This window comes from Aquila chrysaetos, chromosome 24 (genome assembly GCF_900496995.4).
Source record: "Aquila chrysaetos chrysaetos chromosome 24, bAquChr1.4, whole genome shotgun sequence".
Classification (NCBI taxonomy): Eukaryota; Metazoa; Chordata; class Aves; order Accipitriformes; family Accipitridae; genus Aquila; species Aquila chrysaetos.
The window spans coordinates 9,903,237-9,921,327 of record NC_044027.1 but is presented as its reverse complement, the minus strand read 5'-3'; the positions used below and the strand labels follow the sequence as shown (position 1 = coordinate 9,921,327).

Sequence of the window (18,091 nt, the reverse complement as noted above, 5' to 3'; positions counted from 1 at the left end):
TCCTTCTCTGTTGTGCACTTCCATGTGCTCCTTTCCCTGGCTGCGGAGGTTTGGGGCAAGAAACTGGAGGGATCTTTGGCTCAGATCCCACGCAAAGTAGGGAGGCAGCTGCGGTCAGTCGGTGTAGAAAGGTTTCCGTCTCTCAAGAGTGGCAAGGGGAGAAAATGGTGATTTAGCTGTTGCTTTATCCACGGGCAGAGACTGCATCCTCTCTGGCTGTGGGCAAACTGTAACTTGAGGGAACTCTGCTCGGGAAATTAGCAGAGACTAACAATTAGAGGGGAGGGCTTTATAGACCTAAGCTGTCAATAGAGTAATTAACTAGTGTTTCATCAAATCAGATGATGGGAATGTACTTAAGTAGGCCCGAAACAAAGATGTCGGCAGCAGACCCTGTATCAGTCAGCGATAGCGAGGGCACTGACAACAGCACAAAGGTAGGGAAGGCTAACGTTGCCAGTTGTGACTTCTCCCTGGCAAGAAGCAGGAGGCACTGGAGTTACACAAGTGTGATGAGGGCCTGCTCCTGTAATCCGTGGCAACTCCTGAAGCATCTGAGGGATCAACACGTAAAAGAAGCTGGGTCCAGATAACGGACGCAGAAAGCAACGTCTGGGCTGGTTGGCGGGGTCTTGCCCTGCAGCCGGATGGTGTCTGTAGCATCCCGAGGCTGCTCAAGCCACCTGGAGCGCTGTGCTGTCGGCTCCTTCTTCTTGTGCTGGGCTCCCCAGGACAAGACTGAGACGTGTACATACTGGAGAGAATGCAAGGAAGGGCCACAAAGACGATGAAGGGACTGCAGCATGTGACGCCTGAGGAGAGGCTGAGGGAGCTGAGATTGTTCAGCCTGGAAGAGAAGGCTCATGGGGATCTCATCAGTGTCTAGAAATACCTGAAGGAACGTGCAAAGTGGATGGATGCAGGCTCTTTTCAGTGGTGCACAGTGATAGAACAAGAGCCAAGGGGCACAATCGGAAACATAGGTTGCTTCCTCTGAACGTCGTGAAACACTTTTTTTACAGCAAGGATGTCCAAGCACTGGCACAGATTGCCCAGGGATGTTGTGCAGTCTCCATCCTTGGAGATGCTCAAAAGCCACCTGGATGTGGTCCTGGGCAACCATCTCTTTCTGATGCTCCTTGAGCAGGCTGGTTGGAACAGATGACTTCCAGAGGTCCCTTCCCACTTCAACCACTCTGTGGAAGAGGAAGAAAGCTTTCACAATAGCACCAAGTCAAGGCGGCGTCCAGTAAGTGCCGTCAGAGGGGGATGAGCTGAGCTTTGGCATGGCATGTTCATCCAGGCTGCGGTTAGGTTTTATCATCTCATCAACAGGAAGCACGTTTGCAAGTCACCAGCTAAAAATGCGGGTAAGTGGCCATCGTTCCTGCTGGGCAAGCAGGTTCTGTCAGCGTGGGCTTCCCACACACCAGACTGGCGCTGCTGGGATCCTAATGCAATGGATGAAATAGATTCTCAGCCCTGCACAGCAGGGCAAATCTGAGGGCTTTCCACAACCCAGCCGGCCCCAAGGAGTCCTTCCCCACATGGGTGACCACTGGAAATGCTAGGAAGGGCTCTGACATCATGAGAAAACCTCTCAATGGCTCATCATCCAGCATCTTGTTTAATATGCAAATAGGGGGATACTTCCCTGGGGCAGGAGGGGTTGTGGGAAAACCAGAGCATCTATCGAATGAAGTGTTTGCACCCAAAGTGATAGCTTTCTGCCAAAACATTGAGGTGTGGCTCTCCAGCCTCTGAGGTAGGACCTGTTTGTAACACCCCTGGCTCCCCTGTGCGCCATGTGCTGCAGCACCGTATGATGCAAACCTCAGTGCAATGCACCATACAGTGCAAAACTATACAGCGCAAACCTCAACAGAGTGCTGCCGTACATTGCAAAGCCTGAGACGTGATTTGGGTTTGGTGTCAGCTGGGAAGAAAACACTGGCTTAATCCAAAGGTCGAACCCAGCTGCACTATCGAAAGGCACCATCTGCCCACACTCCAAGACGGTTCCACGGTTTGTAGTCTTTTGACAAGCTTCTCTACCCGAGCACCACTTTTGCTGTGCTGCTCAGTGAGCTTAACTACCAAAATCTAAAAAAAAAGCTGGTGGATCAACACGGGACCAGGACCTCTATGTTACCAGGTCATACAGTGGGACTTGGTGCCATGGTGGCTTTCTGGCCTGGGTTGACCAGGGCTTTTCCAGAAGATCATCATGCCCTACAGAAAACCAGTTGCAATGCTCAAGTCAGACTTTTATTTATTTGCCTGCCTCTCACTTGTGAGTGCAAGGACTCAGGTCACTGAAACAACAGCACATGTGCTTCCGCAGCCGTGCTGCAGCAGGCTCCCAGCCAGAGCCCAGTTGAGATCCATCACAGTACCACCAACAGCCATTCTCTAAACAGTCGGGAGGATTTAGGAGACCACTAGTAGGATTATAAATCCTGTTCTCTTGGTCACCTCCATTCATGAGAGCTCAGCTGGTAACTGAGCCCTTTACAGTCTGTCCCATTAAAGCTCTGCCATGTGCACGGTGAGTGATGACCTGATGGCTCTTTCCTGCCTCCAAAAAATCTCACTCTAGGGAAGATTATTGGAAATCACAAGCTGCTTTTGTGCATTTTTAACAAAAGGGATCTCACATCGTGGCCCTATGAGAGGGTCAGCAACCTCTGTGGTGCTCACAGACACCGGTCTGTGCAGAATGGGCGATGGTAATCCACCTCCTTGGGTGGGTGAAGAATCAGTCAGCCCGGGGCAGCGACTTCCACGTGTGAACCAACCCGGAGATGTGTTCATTGCCAGCCATAGCCTGCAAAGTTGCTGCTGGGCTTGGGCTTCCCTCTCCCCTCTGCCCAGCTACGGAGAGATAGTTGATCCCCATTTCCCTATCTCAGCTTTTGGCTGCATTTGGGGGTGAACCAGGGCTTGGGGATGGGGGGAACCAAATGTCGGTTTAAACCAAGTTGGAAAAGATGGTGTCAAGATCTGGAAACCTGAGAGTGGCAGAGGTCGGTCATCCGAAGCCATCAGTATCTTCATCTTTGCTCAAAGCTAGAAACCAACTGTGTTTACCTTGTGAACCAGACCTTTGGCGGTCTGGGCAAGTGATCTGACTGACTTGTTCCTTCAGAGTGAGGGGCCAGATCCAGTTAAGATGCAGCTATCGAGCAGTGATAGTCTGACTTTAACCACATAATGGTATGGTCATGCTCCTTATAAGCACACAAGTTCATCTCAGAAAGGCATAAGAAAATCACCTTAAAATACTAAAAGCTTAAAACCATTTTCTTCATGGCAAGTGAATAGGGGCCATATTCCCAAAAGTTTCTTCAAATCAAACATGTCTGGAACGGGATGACTTTACTGGAGTTACTAAATGCTCAGTAACTGCTCAAACCAAGGAAAGACAATAGGATTTGTGGTGGTGCTTAGGGTAGGTTTTGAGTTTTAGATGTAGTATGAGATATATTTGCTTGCAGGACAGCAGATACGTTTTAGTTCCTGATTATTTGCCATATCTGTACTTGCTTGAAGACTTATGGGTTTTTAAAGCTGATTGTCCAAAGTGAGTTACTAACTGGCAGTTAGTTAAGAACACAAAGGTGAATATTGACCTGGAGAAGAGTTTAGCATCAAAATCATTAGAGTTATGCTCCCTGGTGGAATAAAAAGGGATTATGCTGATTCAGTTCCTCCCCATCACTTGCTCACCTGGGTTTTGAAAGATGAGGTTTCATCTTTTTGCTGGGTACTTTGGCAAATGCTGTGATCAGGGTCCCCAGGGCAGGGATGGTGGGGTGCAGCCCCTGGGCCATGCAGCCCATGCTGGTGTTCATGAAGGTGAGGGAGGCCAGCGGCTCCAAGGACTTAGGAGACCCCTCTGTGCTGACCTGCAAGGGGTGGGTTGGAAAACAGAAAGCAGTGAAACCACCTGAGCTCATCATCTTAGGGCTGAGGCAACAATAGCTGAAGGAGCAGAGACAGGTTTTCAAACGATCCCTGATCCTGAAGATCTGTGGCCACAGGCTGACCACTGTTTATCCTAGCCTCCACAGGAGGAGACCTGGCAGGTGCAAGGGGCCAAGTCTTGCTTTTCACACACAGATATATGACTTCGTGGGAATCAGACTCAAACCTGCCATGCTCAGCTTGACTTTCTCTGATTGTGCTGCAAAGGAAAAAGAAAGGGCTACAAAGGAACCACAGGAGCAGCTTAAATGCTCACCGCTACTAACTGCTGATGGGAGAAGATGAAATAGATGCTGCTGTTACTGCTTGGCTCCAAAAGTCTCTATATTTAAAATCACTAGTGAAATCCCAGCATCACCCACACTACAATTATTTCAGCCAGTTTTGTTACAGCGCAGTTGGCAAGCGGCTCACCGACCTACTCCCTCTCCCGCTGCCAGACTTCCCAGCCCTGCAGACAGAGCAGCCCCCATGCACCCTCCATCCACCTTGCTCAGCTGCCATACCCAAAATTCTCCCACTACCCTGTCAAGCAGGACACCCTGTTGGGTACAAGACACTGCTGTTTATTCACAGCCTGGTGAAGGGAGCATCTCCGCTGCACAAGTTGGGTGTCTCTGCTGGAGGGAGGACCACGGGGCAGGTGGCTGATGCTGCTCTCTCCACCCACGCCAGCTGATGCCTTTAGGTGCCTCTTCATTGCCAGTGGCATCAACAGTTGGGAGCCTGGTTGGGAGCATAGCATCCTCCAAAGCTGCTCTTTCCATTGAGCAAAATCTCAATCATGGGGTGCCCCAAAATTGTGACAGGCTCCTGTTGGCAGGAGCGATGATGGAGCGAGGAGTGAGACTGTCATGGCAGCACTGGGCTCTGCCTGGCAGGCACCTAGCCTGTCCCTTTTTGGGATGCAGCTTTTAAGCCCATTGGTGTCTCACCAGCAGTAAAATATTTCCCTGGCCATTTGGGAGCCTCACATCCATATGTGGATGATTCTGAAAGCAGATACTTTTGATTATATTCAAGCACTTGGATTTACAGTCTGGCTCTAGTACTGGTCATTGCTCACTCTGCCTTTGGGGTATGACCACGGAGCATCCCAGCAGCTCCCCAAAATGCTCAGGGCCACTTTGAGATAATGGCTCTGTGTAATGAGCCATTTCCAGGAAGATGCTCTCAGCCTGCCCTGCTGCAGTCGCAGCTCGCAGCTCTGCACCGCATCCCAAGGGATGTGGGACTGACTCTGGGGAGAAAACAGGCTTAAAGGCATTTTTACATCTGATGCATTTGTAGATAGAGGCATCTTTGGTCTCTCCTGGCTTCGGTCAGCCAGAGAAACTTGCTATTAAACTGCACTTTCCTGTGTGCTTCAGGGTGGCTGAATGTGGCAGCTGATGAAGGAACGTGGCTTGAACAGCTCAGGAGGGGTCGAGAACCAGTTCGTCCTCACCAGGGCTTCCCCAAGCCTTGCTGAAACAGGATGTGATTTCCTTAATCTAGCCTTTAACTCCCATTTTGGTAAAACTGGGAGTCTAACCCAGGGGGTCGGGGAATGCTGATTATTATTTTCCAAGCCATCACCTAAAGACAGTAGCTTCTAATACAGAGAGGTTGATGGCTATTGCGGCCAGTAAGTGTTTGCTTTCCTCTGTCTTTCACTACTTTTCCCCAAAAGTGAACCTTTCCAAACTAAGGACGTTTTAATAATGTTTTGTGGCTGCCTTCTGGCATCATTATCCACAGACCTCCAGAAATCCCAGCCCGTTGCAGTGAGCAGCCATGCTGGCAACAAGTGCATCCTTTCTTTTCTACCCAAAGCTGAACTGCTGTGGCGGCAATGACCAGCTCAGCTCTCAGGGTGACCAAAATCCACAAGGTCATGGGCTTCATTTTCCCCACACTAACCATGGCCTGGATTTGATGCCCACTCTATAGAAAGCAAGTTTTAATATATGCAATAATTTCTTAATGAAAGAGACAGAGGATCTGTACTCTGAGGGGAGAAATTTTGAACAGTAAGAAGAAAACACCTAAGAATTACTCAAAAATTTGAAATCTGCTTTAATTTAACAAGGCAAAGCAGGGAAAAAAAGAGTTAATTTTCACTTAAGGTGAATCACACAAGCCATTAGTCACACACTTACCTGGAAAACCGCAGTAGAATTAGAGATAATCTGGATGTTTAAAGGGGAGGAATCAGGACCGGCATCCAGCCCTGTGTCTCTGAGCATTACAGGGATTTTGCTCACTCTTTATGTAAAAAACACTCACCTGTTTCCACCCTTATGAAATCTCAACAGCATTGCATGGGACTACACCCATAGAAAGTTTTGCCTTTAGAAACTGATTCCTGTTACAACAGAATATTGATAAAACATTGCATGCAGCCACAAGGGAGACTTACCCCATCCTCCCATGATGGCCAATCCACCGTGGTGCTGGTGGCAAAGCTCCTTCAGACTCACCAAGAGAAGAAGAACTGATGGGCAGGAAGATGCTCCAGAGACCCCCTGGTTGCATGGTGGAAAGGAGATCTCAGCAGTGAAACTGCAGCAGCTCAGAGAGCTGCAGGCAGGAAAAGCAGCAGCCGATTTATGAGAACAGCTTGCTTCTGCTCAAAATCCTCCAAAATCCTCCAAAATCCTCCGGGGTTGCTCTCACCAGGGGAAGGTCAGGGAGATGCCGGTGAGTGGAGCACAGCCCCTGCAAGTCAAGGATGCAGGTGAAGCTGTTGCTTTGACGAGCAGCACGTAGCTTGACCCCACCGAGCACCGGGGAGCGGGTCCAGCTGCAGCAGGAAGCATCGAGGGGTGCAGAGCTCAGCAGGGCTGCGGTGACAGCGCTCCCCCAAACCGCTGGAGTGCCAGCAGGTCGGCGACCGCAGCGGCAGGGCCATGTGGGGTGAGCTGGGCAGTCAGTCAGGGTTGCCAGGTACTGCAGACACTAATGAATGCGAGTAGCTGTGACCTCAAAGGCAGAATTTGACACCAAAGGGAGGGATTCAGGTCTCTGGTTTGACCCAGCCCAAGACCTCAGCTGCAGCATTTAAATCCAGGAGTTTTGGGGTGCTGTTTACTCTTTTGGCTCAGTAAAAGCTACAGATTTGGTGGGATCATAAGATCTGGATGGCGAGGCATGCCCCTGAGTCACACCAAATACTCCAAACAAGCATCTTACTGTAGGTCAGAAAATGTGAATTTCTGAAACTGTTTTCCTGTTTCTTTCCCAAGAAAAAGAACCCCCCCAAAGGGCTTTGCTGAGATATTCAGAAGATGATCTCCAGTGTGTTGACTCCAGCAGTCTGCTGGTCCAGCTCGTGAAACTCACTGCCACCAGCTCTAACTTGTACAAACCTTTTGCTTTGTAAGGCAAGACAACATCCATAGTTGAGATTAAAAGTCCAGAGGGTGAAATCCTGATGCTCCGCCCTTATGAACTCTCTGGGACAGCATGGAAACAGCCCCTGCAGGAAGGTTACTCCATGGATGGTCAAAACTTGGTGCTTTAAAACCTCCCTGAATGCTCCTGCTAGCAGCCAGCACTGAGGCAAGCGGGGCTTTCACTGACTCACCGTGGAAGGGTCGGAAACTTCACTGAACCATTTCAAGCCAAAAGGGAAGTTTCTAAGAAAAGTGTGGTATAGCATACAGCCCACAGAACCTATTTAGAGCAGAGCCAACAGCCCCCGCAGCCTCCCGCCCCGGTACTTCATCTAACGCGGTCTGAAGCCACACAAGGTGATTTCCTTCCATTGCACTGTGCAGCACTCAAGGAGAAGCGCTGCACGTTGTGGCCTCGGGAGAGGGGCTGCGGCAGGGCTTACAGTAAGTTCTGTGCTAGTTTCCTTTTTTTTTAGGGGGGGGGGGTCGGGAGGGTGTTCCTTTTTTCTTGTAATAAAGAGTACAGCTCAGTGCAGCAGCTGTGCTGGTTTTGTGTTGGAGATGTTGCTGGCTACAGTACATGGGGTGTGTTCTCAGGAGTTCCTGTTCAGAATAATTTCTTGTGTATCGTGACATTGTGGCACAGCCCCTCCTCGCTGAGGAATCACCCACCTCCCCAGCACAGGGGGTAAATGTGTGTCCAAGGGTGCTATGGGGGAACAGTGGGGTGAGAGCGCAGAAAGAGACCCAAACCCTCCAGGGGACTTAAGTTACCTCAGCAGACAGATGCAGGCTGGCCACCCTTGACTTGCATCCTTGTTAGCCTGGACCATCCCAGTTAATTGTGCAAATACCAACTTGAAGGTGAGCCCCTGCAGAGGCCCTGGACTCAGGCCGTTGGGTTGCATCGCTCCCTCAGGTCTCTGGGGGTCCACACCACTGAAGATTGGTGGATCCCAAGCTCTCTGCCATCGACGGCCCCTGCTACGAGGTACATTTCTTGGGCAGGACTTTCTCCAACAGAGCTGCAGAGCAACTTGAATATTTGCAAAAAAAAAAACAAAAAAAAAAAACCAAAGCCTACAACCATCCAAAACAAGACTCTGGTTTGCAGTCACATGTTCATCTGCATAAAGGATGAGAGAACAAACATTTGTGCTATAAATTCAGCATCAAAGATGCTTTTAGCTGTACTGGATCACCCCTTACACCACCAGCTGTCCCTTTGGGGTGGCTTCCAGCCACCGCTGTTGCTGGCTCCCAGGCTGGGAAGCCAAAACCAGTAGAGATGCAAGGCCTGAATGAGAACGGAGACAATCTAAACACCATGTACGTAAAAGAGTTTATTGGAAGTAAACACGGCGATATTTATGGTGCTAAATCCAGCATATGATCAGCAGAGCAAGGCGTTCCTGTCCCTTCACCACTCCTTAAGTGTGCAGCAGTCAGGACATCTGCCTGCCCCATTCAGGTCCACCTGTCCCTGCTCAGGTCCGTCTGTCCCATTGAGGCTGGGAGCCCAGCTTGTGCAGTGAGGCCAGTCCTATCCTGCACCACTTCAGGAATTAATGTAAACACTTTCTGAATAGCAAGTGCTCCCAGCAAATTCACACACACTCTAGCAGAAGAGCAGGGAGAACATCCAGCTGCACGTCTCCCATAAGACCAGGGCAGACTCAACTCTAGGAAAGCAAAGTCCCCCACCACCCAGAAACACTTTTTGAGTATTTTCCCTCCTGACACCTTCTCCATTTGTTGCTCTGTTACTTGTGGATGTACCTGCATGTATTAGGATAGGCAGTGGATGCCTCAGAAAATAGCCACAGGGTCACAGAGCTGAGGCACATCTTTGCAGAGAGTTTATGCTTTGAAATGTGCAGAAAGTGTTAACTGCTACTCCTATCTCCTTTTTCAAAAATATCCAAACACAAGGCATGAACTTAACCTCCCAAGGCAAAAACTTCATCTCCCCTAAAAGTAGAGGTTGACATCTGAGTTTCTTATCCAGCCTGCCTGGAATAGAGGATGGGGCACTTCAAAAGCATGGTTCAGCTAGCTTGCTCTTGATGTTTAACTTTGGAGGAGATGGATCACAGCCCCTCACGTGCCCCTCTTTGCAGCACAGAGGTCTGGATGCCTAGCTCAGGTGCAGAACTCTACCTTGGGCCAGGTGACTCCTGCCGTGGGTGACTGAACAAACACAGCGTTAACCGACAGGAACAATTTGCAAACAACTGAGCAGCAGACAAATGTGCAAATGTATCTGGTGGTTACCTCTGGATAATGAATGCATAATCTATTCCGACTCCCTTCCCTATCTACTTCTGGATAATGCATCTGTGAGCCTGAGTCAGGTTTATAAATGGTTGGCAACAAGAAAAACAGGCTGCTTTTGAGCCAAACATTTTGTTCAGCAAATAAGGCAGGCAGTTTGGCCATGGACATTTGCTGTTAGGAGCTCAGTGTCAGAATCTCTCCTGCGCTCAGCAATTCCCATCCTGCATACAACCGCTATGTGGGGTGGCAGGATGCGACAACTGACTTTTGCCTCTAAAAATCTGATTTTATGCCTAAATCACAGACTTTAATAAAAGAGCAATATTGTTTTCCTTTCCCATCTATCTGCTCATTAGAAAGTTGCTCTTACATTTGGCTCGACTGCTGGGAATGCTCCAAAGAAATGTAATTACAAGGTCATTGCAGTAAATTGCATTTGGTGGCATAACTCTGCATCACTGGTTCAGGGCGCTTTCTCCTTTCACCTCAGAGTAACTCATTTAACAAAGGTAAAGAAAAGCAGAAAAAAATGTACAGACTCCCAGTGAATGAGACTTAACAGGGAGCCAGCATTTCCAAAGTGTTGTGACTTCTGGGTGCCCCAGTGGAGGCAAGTTCTCCTGGGAATGGTGACAAACTGGACACCAAAGACTTTCCAGTCACTTTGGGAAATGCTGCTTACCAGCCACGCAGTCCTTGGGAGGAAGGAGAGGAGACTGAAACCATTTGGAGGCTTCCCAGGATTGCCCATGCAGGAGCAAATTTCATTCTTCCCCCAAGAAATCTACTCTCCATCTACTCGACCTTTTGGGAAGAAGAAAGAAAAGTCACTTCACTGTGTTGGGTGGCAAAAGCCTAGTCCCACCTCCAGCGATCCCGCTGCTGGCTGAGGTGTCTCCCCCCTGGCTCCTCACCACGCAGGGACAGGTTCCCAGGAGGAAGGGGCTGGTTCCTTCTCGGCCGTGCCAGGCTCAGTGCAAAGGAGAAAGCTGCAGGTTGCAGATCACGGTGCCTGGAGGATGCTCTCATGCCAGCTGCTGCTGACAGGTGGTAAGTCGGTGCAGACCTCATGAGGGATGGTTGCCTCTGGCTCAGTAATCTCTCCCCATGCTCCCCAACAGATGCATCCTCACGCTTTCCGGATGATCCGCCCCGGTTTCCTCCAGTCCCTGTACCTCTCCCTGCGCACTGAGTGGACCAGAGGCCTGGAGAAGCTGGAGTGGTTGGATCTGGTGGTGTTGCTAGTGAGGAACAAAGCGAGACATCATTACTGGTGCGGTTCAGAGCTGGGGCACATCTCCTGCATCTAGTAGCAGCTCCTAAAAGAACAGGGAATTTTGGTCAGCAGAACAGGGTTCACCACCACTGCTGCCAAGAGAAGGGCCAGTGCTGGATCCTGCTGCAGCCCCTGATGCTCCAGGTGCCTGGACTGCAGAGACCCAGGGGTGAGCCTCTCCTATGCACCTGAAGTGGCAGTGGGGACTCTCCCTGTCCCAGCTACTGGAGGTCTTGGAAACAGCTGCTAAACCACAAGTGCAGAAATATAAGCTCAGGACCCCATAAACAGCCTGTCAGAGCCCCGAGGACGGTCCCCTCTGGCCAGATGGGTCACTGAAACCAAGCCCCTGGGCTCTTCAAAACTTCCACTTCAAATACCTTTGAGCAGTTTTCCTTAAAACTACTAAACCAAACACCATGCACGCCTAGCACTTCTTTGGGCTTTTGCCACCCTTGTTACAGTCTGCATTCTCTCAGGGGGTTATCCAGGGTGGGAACCAACCATGCCACGAACTAACCACACCATGATCAACCACATCACATGCGGAGACGCCCAGGACAGTCTAGCAGAGCTGGCTCAGCTGCAGAAGCAGTGGGGCTGTGTTCACCTAGGGCTCTCTTCTGGGATGACTTAATGCTCAGGCCCATTTGCCCTGGGCGTTTCTACTCTCCCTAGGTGTTGTGCCCCAGGCTTTTCTTTCCTTCCTCCTGGCTAACACCTTCACTACCCATTTTTATACCTAGCTTTTGCAAAGATTGCAGAAGACTGGCATAGTGAACATGCATATTCTGCTGCCAGTGCAGAGGGTGATGTGGAGCACAACAGTGTTAGTAGGAATTTGCAGTGAAATTCATATGGGGTGAAGCGAGTCCCCTCCCCATCCCTGCAAAAAGAGCGGTGCAATGGTGATCTCTGGGGCTGGCGATTAGAGATCTCTCCTCTTTCTAGGTCCTGCTCAGAGATGCTCCTCCTGTGATCTCCAGTGGCTTTGTCAATAAAAATCATCCAGATATCACTTCTCCCCATGCCTGTAAGCAGTGGAAGGGGACAGTGAGGAAAGGCTGGTGGAGAGCAGAAGTGATGTGGGATGCCAGAAGTGGCTGATGAATGGAGGCAGGGAGTGGGGGAGCCGCCAGCCACTCCAGGAGCGGAGGAAGACAGAGCTGGGGAAAAGCTGTGAATGTGAGAAAAAGCTGCTTTACAACACAGCTTGTTACTATTCAACATCCACAAAAGGAGGAAGAGCCCTGAAATCCCTGCCTGTGCTGAGGGTACAGTCAAGAGACAGTTCTCATGTCCTAATTAGCTTGCTGCTTTATAACTTAATTTTCTAATTGGTTTTCAAGTTAATTACTTTTAACAAACAGGCTGGGGAGGAGGCAGCTCAGGCCCTGTGGCAGGAGGTGAAGCTTCACCTCTACAGCGCTGGCCCGACTCCAGGCCATGCTGGGAAGCGAGGTGGCCTTACATCCATCTCTTCCAAGGAGGTCTGCCTTGCTGTTATCTCAGGTTTAAGCTCTTACAGGAAGGTTTTGGGTGACTTCCTTCGCAATGTCTGCAAATCCTTCCTAAAAGTCAGTAATCCTGGGATCTCAGATCGCACCAGCCCCTCGCTCCCATTCCTCCCAGCTGGAGATGGTACCCAGCAGCAAGAGGCAGCTCGACGGCTGCGTGCACGGTGGGAGCAGCCATCACACTCCACCGCCGCTGACACCAGGGCTGAGCTCGGCTGGGTGCCCCAGATCCATACGTTCAATGTGGTGCAGGTGTGGGCGTACAGTCACTTTCTGTCAATTAAATCAAAGCCGATATTGCAGCTTGCTTTCTGCTCTCATGCTGGTGCCGTAGAAGCTGCGAGAGGACAAGTGATTCTCGGGCCAGGCTGCCATGGCCAGATGGTACCTGATCCAGCATTAATCCAACTGGTGTGAACCCCACTTTTGAGCTGGCTTTGTGCTGTAGTGCTCCTGACCTGACGCAAGGCATGAGGAAGCTTTCTTGCACTGCTGAGCCATGGCTTGAACTCTTTGGAGAACCGGGCTACAGATGTCACAACCATTCCTGAGCATTTTCTAAGTCTAAGCCCATACTGAAGGGTGAACATCTGGCTCCAGCTGCTCTCTGAGCACTGGGAAACGTGGCCTCATCACTCAAGAAAGCTTCAGCATTATTGCAACAGGGATGTATAAGCCCAGGCTACATCAGAAACAGGGTGTCCATGCAGGACAATCTTAATTCCACTAAGAGGATCCCAATTCATCCTGTAATTTTCCAGTTCTCCAAGCCACAGATCTTCACCTGTTTATGGTGCAATCTGCGAATGAGGCATGTGACATACACAGACTTGGTGGGTCTGCTTTCCCAAACTGGCTGGAGTCAGCTAGAGGAGCAGCAGGAGCAGGTATTAGGGCAGGGACAGGCTGGGCAAAGCCTGCTGTGACAGCAGGCAGGGTGGGCTGCGCGCTCAGCTCCGATGGAGATGGCTGGGATGCCCCCAGGGTGTGGGGCCCTGCACAAATCATCCAGCTTGGTCCCACCTCCCCAAATGAGGCTGGGTTAGATGGCAGCCCCTAGAGATTTTTGGTTTTGATGGGGTACCTAATTCCCTTAGGTTCTCTTAAAAAAAACAAACTAAAAATTACATTATCCTGGTTGCTTGATGCAAGTTGTTTGGTGGCCTCTAGTAAATAAAATTATTCCATTAGGTTTTCTGCATTGCATGCTTTTGCTAGTATTGGGGTACCTCAGACCTCAGTACAAGTTATTGTCCAATGCCTCCCTGCACTTCTCCTTGAAGACAGTGCGGAAATCTGCCTCTAACCTCAATTATAATCCAGCCAACCTCAACACTTTCAAGCTATTTCTGCACTGGAGCTGCTTCCACCTATGGCTGCATTCCCAGTGCTAATCATTTCACTTGTACAACTAGACAGTGCAAGGTGCAGTTCAGCTTTGCTGGTCTGGAAATTCAGCCAGTGAATTTATCCCTGAACTGCAGACGAAGAGACTGGTATCTGCTGGCTACTGATCTTCAGCAAGCCATGGCTGCATCCTGGCACCACTGCTTTCTCCTGGTGGTCTCGTCTGTGGAGACACCTTCGGGGTGTGTATGTGCAGCACCAAGCACAGTGGGGCTGTAATTGCGGCTGGGATTGCTGCATGTCAGAGGATTAGGATAAGGAGTGAGCTGTGAGCTCTGCGTGCTCGTGCTGCAGCTGTCAGACCTAGAGAAAACTGGGTCAGAGGCATCTTCTCAGTTCTAAAGCTACGAGGTGTTGGTGTGCCATTGTCTGAGATCTGGCAGGAGGTGAATTTTGGGTCCCAGGGTGTGAGTCTCTAATCACGCAGCCGATGGATAGCTGTCAAGATATCTTTCATTATAAGACCCCAATGAAATTAAGACCACCATTACCCCAAACACTACTACAAGTGAACAAGATGTAAACAGTATTTGCAGAAACATATCTCAATTTTAAGGACATGGGGCGTTTTTCTTTTACATCCTTATTTCTCCATCTCATTGTTGTTGGGCAGAAAACAAGGAAGGGATTAGTGTAGTGGGCACAGCCCAGAGAGTGGGAGGAGACAGCGAGATAGTGACATGCACGCTAGTGATTTAACGTGAAATACTCCGATTGTGAAGAGTCTCTAGAGGTTTGTGCCTCATTGAGGAATATCATGCATGAAGCACCTCCATGTGCTACCTACATTTTTCTCTTCCAGGTATGTTGATTGGGAACCTGAGTCACACAAAATATGCTGAGTTACAGCACATTTCCTCACACACCCCCCCCCAAATCACGAGCATATTTATCTGCGAGCGTGTCAAATGCACAGTACGTTCAGACAATACAGGCTCAAAAGATTAACAGACCTTAATCCTACCTCTGTGCATTAATACACAACAGATGATGCACACATCTATAAGGACCGATGTACGTACACAAAAGGCAATCTTCCCCACGAAAACATACCTGAGCTATTCACCTTCTGGAAACTTAATAGGCATTAACTCACCTAGAAGACCAAACTGGACCCGCCTGCTTCTTCGGTTTGGCTATCTGCTTCTGGTACTCCATCCAGCCACTCACCAGCTCATGAAGGATCACCACATAGAGCAGGAAAATAAGAATCCTGGGATCCATTCGTGGCACTTCAGGGTCTGCTTCATCGGGTACAGGTGACATTTGATCGAGAGCAATGGGAGGTCAGCCGGAGGGATGCAGCTCCTGCAGGCAGGGTTCTCAGAAACGGGGGGAGCTGGAGGGATGCAAAGGTCGCTGCTGAAGAGGAGCCTTGCAGGCTGGGTTTTGTGCAGAGTGAATTAATGCTGTAAAAATCTCCCGGGGGAATGAGAGGCTGGTGCTTATTGCGTGAAGCAGCATAAACACAGCTGCAGAGGCTACGGACGTTTCCTTTAACAGGGTGGATCACATCTTCTGGGACTCCATCCCTTTTGTCTCCCTCTCACTCGTGCTTTGTCTGCATTACTCTGCAGCCATGAGCTTCCTACACTTTTATCGCAGGAGCAGCCCCGCTTCGGCAGCGCCCCTTTGATTGGCGGCTGGGGGGGGTAGAGTTGGCTGCTGTGCCCGCAAGTCGGCAACGGGAGCACTGTCTGGCTGCAAAGAATAAATTAAAAACCCCAGTCAATGACGAGGGAATCTCCGAGCTGTCTCTTCCCAGTGTCTCAGGATTTTGGGCTGCACTGAGACAATGTTGACTGGGAGTGTTACTGAGTATTTTGCAGCTGAGAAACCTTTTCCTCTTCTCGCTTTTCTCACACTTGTATTTTGTTCTCCTTGTTATTATTCTGTACCTAAATCTTCAGCTGCTGTTTTCCCTTTGATAAAGCTCTGGTGGGGTACCTGATGTGCAGGAAAACCCTGGTGCCGCAGCTTCCAGTCTTTTCCACACTACAACTCCTCTCCCAGACTCTCCACCTCTTTCTGTTTAGCAGCGTAGGGTCTTGCTCAACTGAGATCTGGTTGTGACACCAGATCCCCTTGGCCTTGCCCTTCCTTCCCCCATGAAGAGTACCGGGACACAATGCAGTACATGTGCCTGGTATTTCTAGCAGGATAAAAGCATAGCCCAGTCTTGTTTAGAAACTTGTATAAATTGAACAAAAAACCCCCCCACCCTTTTCTCATCATTAAAAATCAAGCCTTATCAGTATCTACCTTGTTTTTTTAAGACCGTCTTACATAAAATTCATGTTATTCCAGTGAAATCTTTCCATAAGTGAAACAGTAAATCCTCAATTATTTAAATACCAGGATCATCTAGAAGCAAGGCAGATTGAACAACCTACCTTTGCTTAATGGAGCTGTGCCAATTCAGTGCAGAAAAGGCGGCCCACATGAGCAGCAAATACAGTGACCCTCATGATCTTCAACTCCACAGCTCCTACATAAACACAGGGACCGCTGGGCTTGCTCTCTAACATGAAGCAGGGTTCAACACACTGGTCAGTGCAATTCTTCAAGGATAGGTGTGGCAGCCACATAATACACAATCTCACAATAAACTTACCATCAGGAAGCTGCTTCTCAGCTAACTCAGGTGACATTACCTGTGGGTTTAACACTTGAAGTTAGATGTTTCTCAGAAACTTTTGCCCTTTGGTATATAACTGCAGACAAGCGTCCAGAAGCCAGGGATTTTGATAGTTTTCTATTAAGTACAAATGTAATGCACATTAGGGGATGCTAATTACACAGTACATCTGCATAACAAACAAATCCAACAGCTGTACCAACGACCCAGTCAAACGTGCACCTCAAAGTAATGTGTGACTTTCCTTCAGCTAACTAATGTTCTTTCATTTATGAGTCCAGAAGTGCTGAGTAACTCTCTAAATTGGGAGGAGAAGATCTCATGGATGGGAGTGAGCAAGTGAATGAAACAAGCAAGGACTGGAGGTGTTCTAGCAGCTATGAAAATGGGAATACTTGAGGTTCTCCATGAAAGGATAGTGGAGCCGTTCCTATAGCAACAGAGACAGTTGCCAGGCTGCGGGAGATGGGTTCTGATGTATGGTACAAGTCATATGTAGTGAGGGATTTTAGATTAAAGACAACACTGATATTTTATACATATGCAATTTTTAATGAGTAAAGACAACGTGACTCCTTTGTTCTGGTGGAGAGCAGCTTTTTACACAAAATCAAAGAGAGAAATTACTGGGGTAAGAGTTGCAGGATAACTCATTACAACTTACTTCTAGTTTTCTATTAGGTGCTTCATCTTATGAATACAAAATCATTTAAAAAATCTGCTTGTTGCTGAACATTACAGCTTGATTGACTAATGCTCCTTTTAAAATCCCAACAGACTGCAGACTGCCTCTGCCCTGCTTCTGCTCTTTTACCATCCTCAATACTCAAGCAAACATTGCCTATGTCTGAAAGTCCTCTTGAGTCTCAAAAAACTTACCTGAACTTTAACACACAATTTTTTGTTAAAAACGTCACCAATTCATCCTTAATAGTATGTAAGGTAGAAAAGCCAATAACCTGTGAGTTATTGCCAGAGCCAACAGCTCTTAACAGGGCAGTTGGTTTCCAAACAGCCCGGTGACTAGTCACAAGCAGCAAGTTCTTTCACAAGTGATTCAAAAAAAGGAACTGGAAAGGCTGATTTTAGAGTGATTAAAGCCCAATTTGGGAGGGCAGGAGCTAGCCGTGGTGCTGAGGGGCCCCTCTGGCAGCTGTGGGGTATGGGGGTACAGGACCCCCCCCAGCAGCGGGGCACCCCGACACCCCTCCCGTAAAGCTGTGGGTATTTCCCCTCTGCCCCCCAGCCTGCACTGGTGCATAAATTCAGCCCAAGGGCACAGCCTCGGCGTTGTTCTGGAGAGGTTTGATGGGAGCAGAAGCAGCTGCATGGGTCCTTCAGTTTGTGCAAATACTCTCAGTAGAGTCAAGAAGCAGTTAGCAAACTCACTGGGGACTCCTAAGGGTTTGCAGCAACTAACAACTGGGCTGTTGCACACTTTGGTAGTCATCAGTACAAGACAGATATGCCAATAAAATGTGTATACAAGACTATCGCGTAACGTAGGCACCTGAGTGCTTAAACAGACCTTACCTGCAGACCAGAGCCTTGATCTGCTTCTTAAGTTGTCAATTAAAACCATTTGCAGAACAATGAAGAGCCAACATTCCTC

At 49.1% G+C, this 18,091-nt stretch overlaps 1 long non-coding RNA gene across 3 annotated transcripts; it reads right to left on the bottom strand.

The window, feature by feature from the left end:
* Positions 1–1,059: 1,059 nt before the first annotated feature.
* LOC121232581 lies at positions 1,060–18,091 on the bottom strand. Of its 3 annotated transcripts, XR_005931305.1 has the most exons (8): positions 18,013–18,085; positions 16,456–16,596; positions 16,235–16,362; positions 14,938–15,180; positions 8,139–10,882; positions 6,450–6,687; positions 3,730–6,334; positions 1,060–1,196 (listed from the first exon to the last, which is right to left on the bottom strand). It is a non-coding gene; the product is annotated as an uncharacterized LOC121232581 (long non-coding RNA). The 3 variants fall into 3 exon arrangements; XR_005931306.1 differs by lacking the exon at positions 16,456–16,596 and having other exon boundaries at positions 16,235–16,329; positions 18,013–18,091; XR_005931304.1 differs by lacking the exons at positions 16,456–16,596; positions 18,013–18,085 and having other exon boundaries at positions 14,938–15,542; positions 16,235–16,449.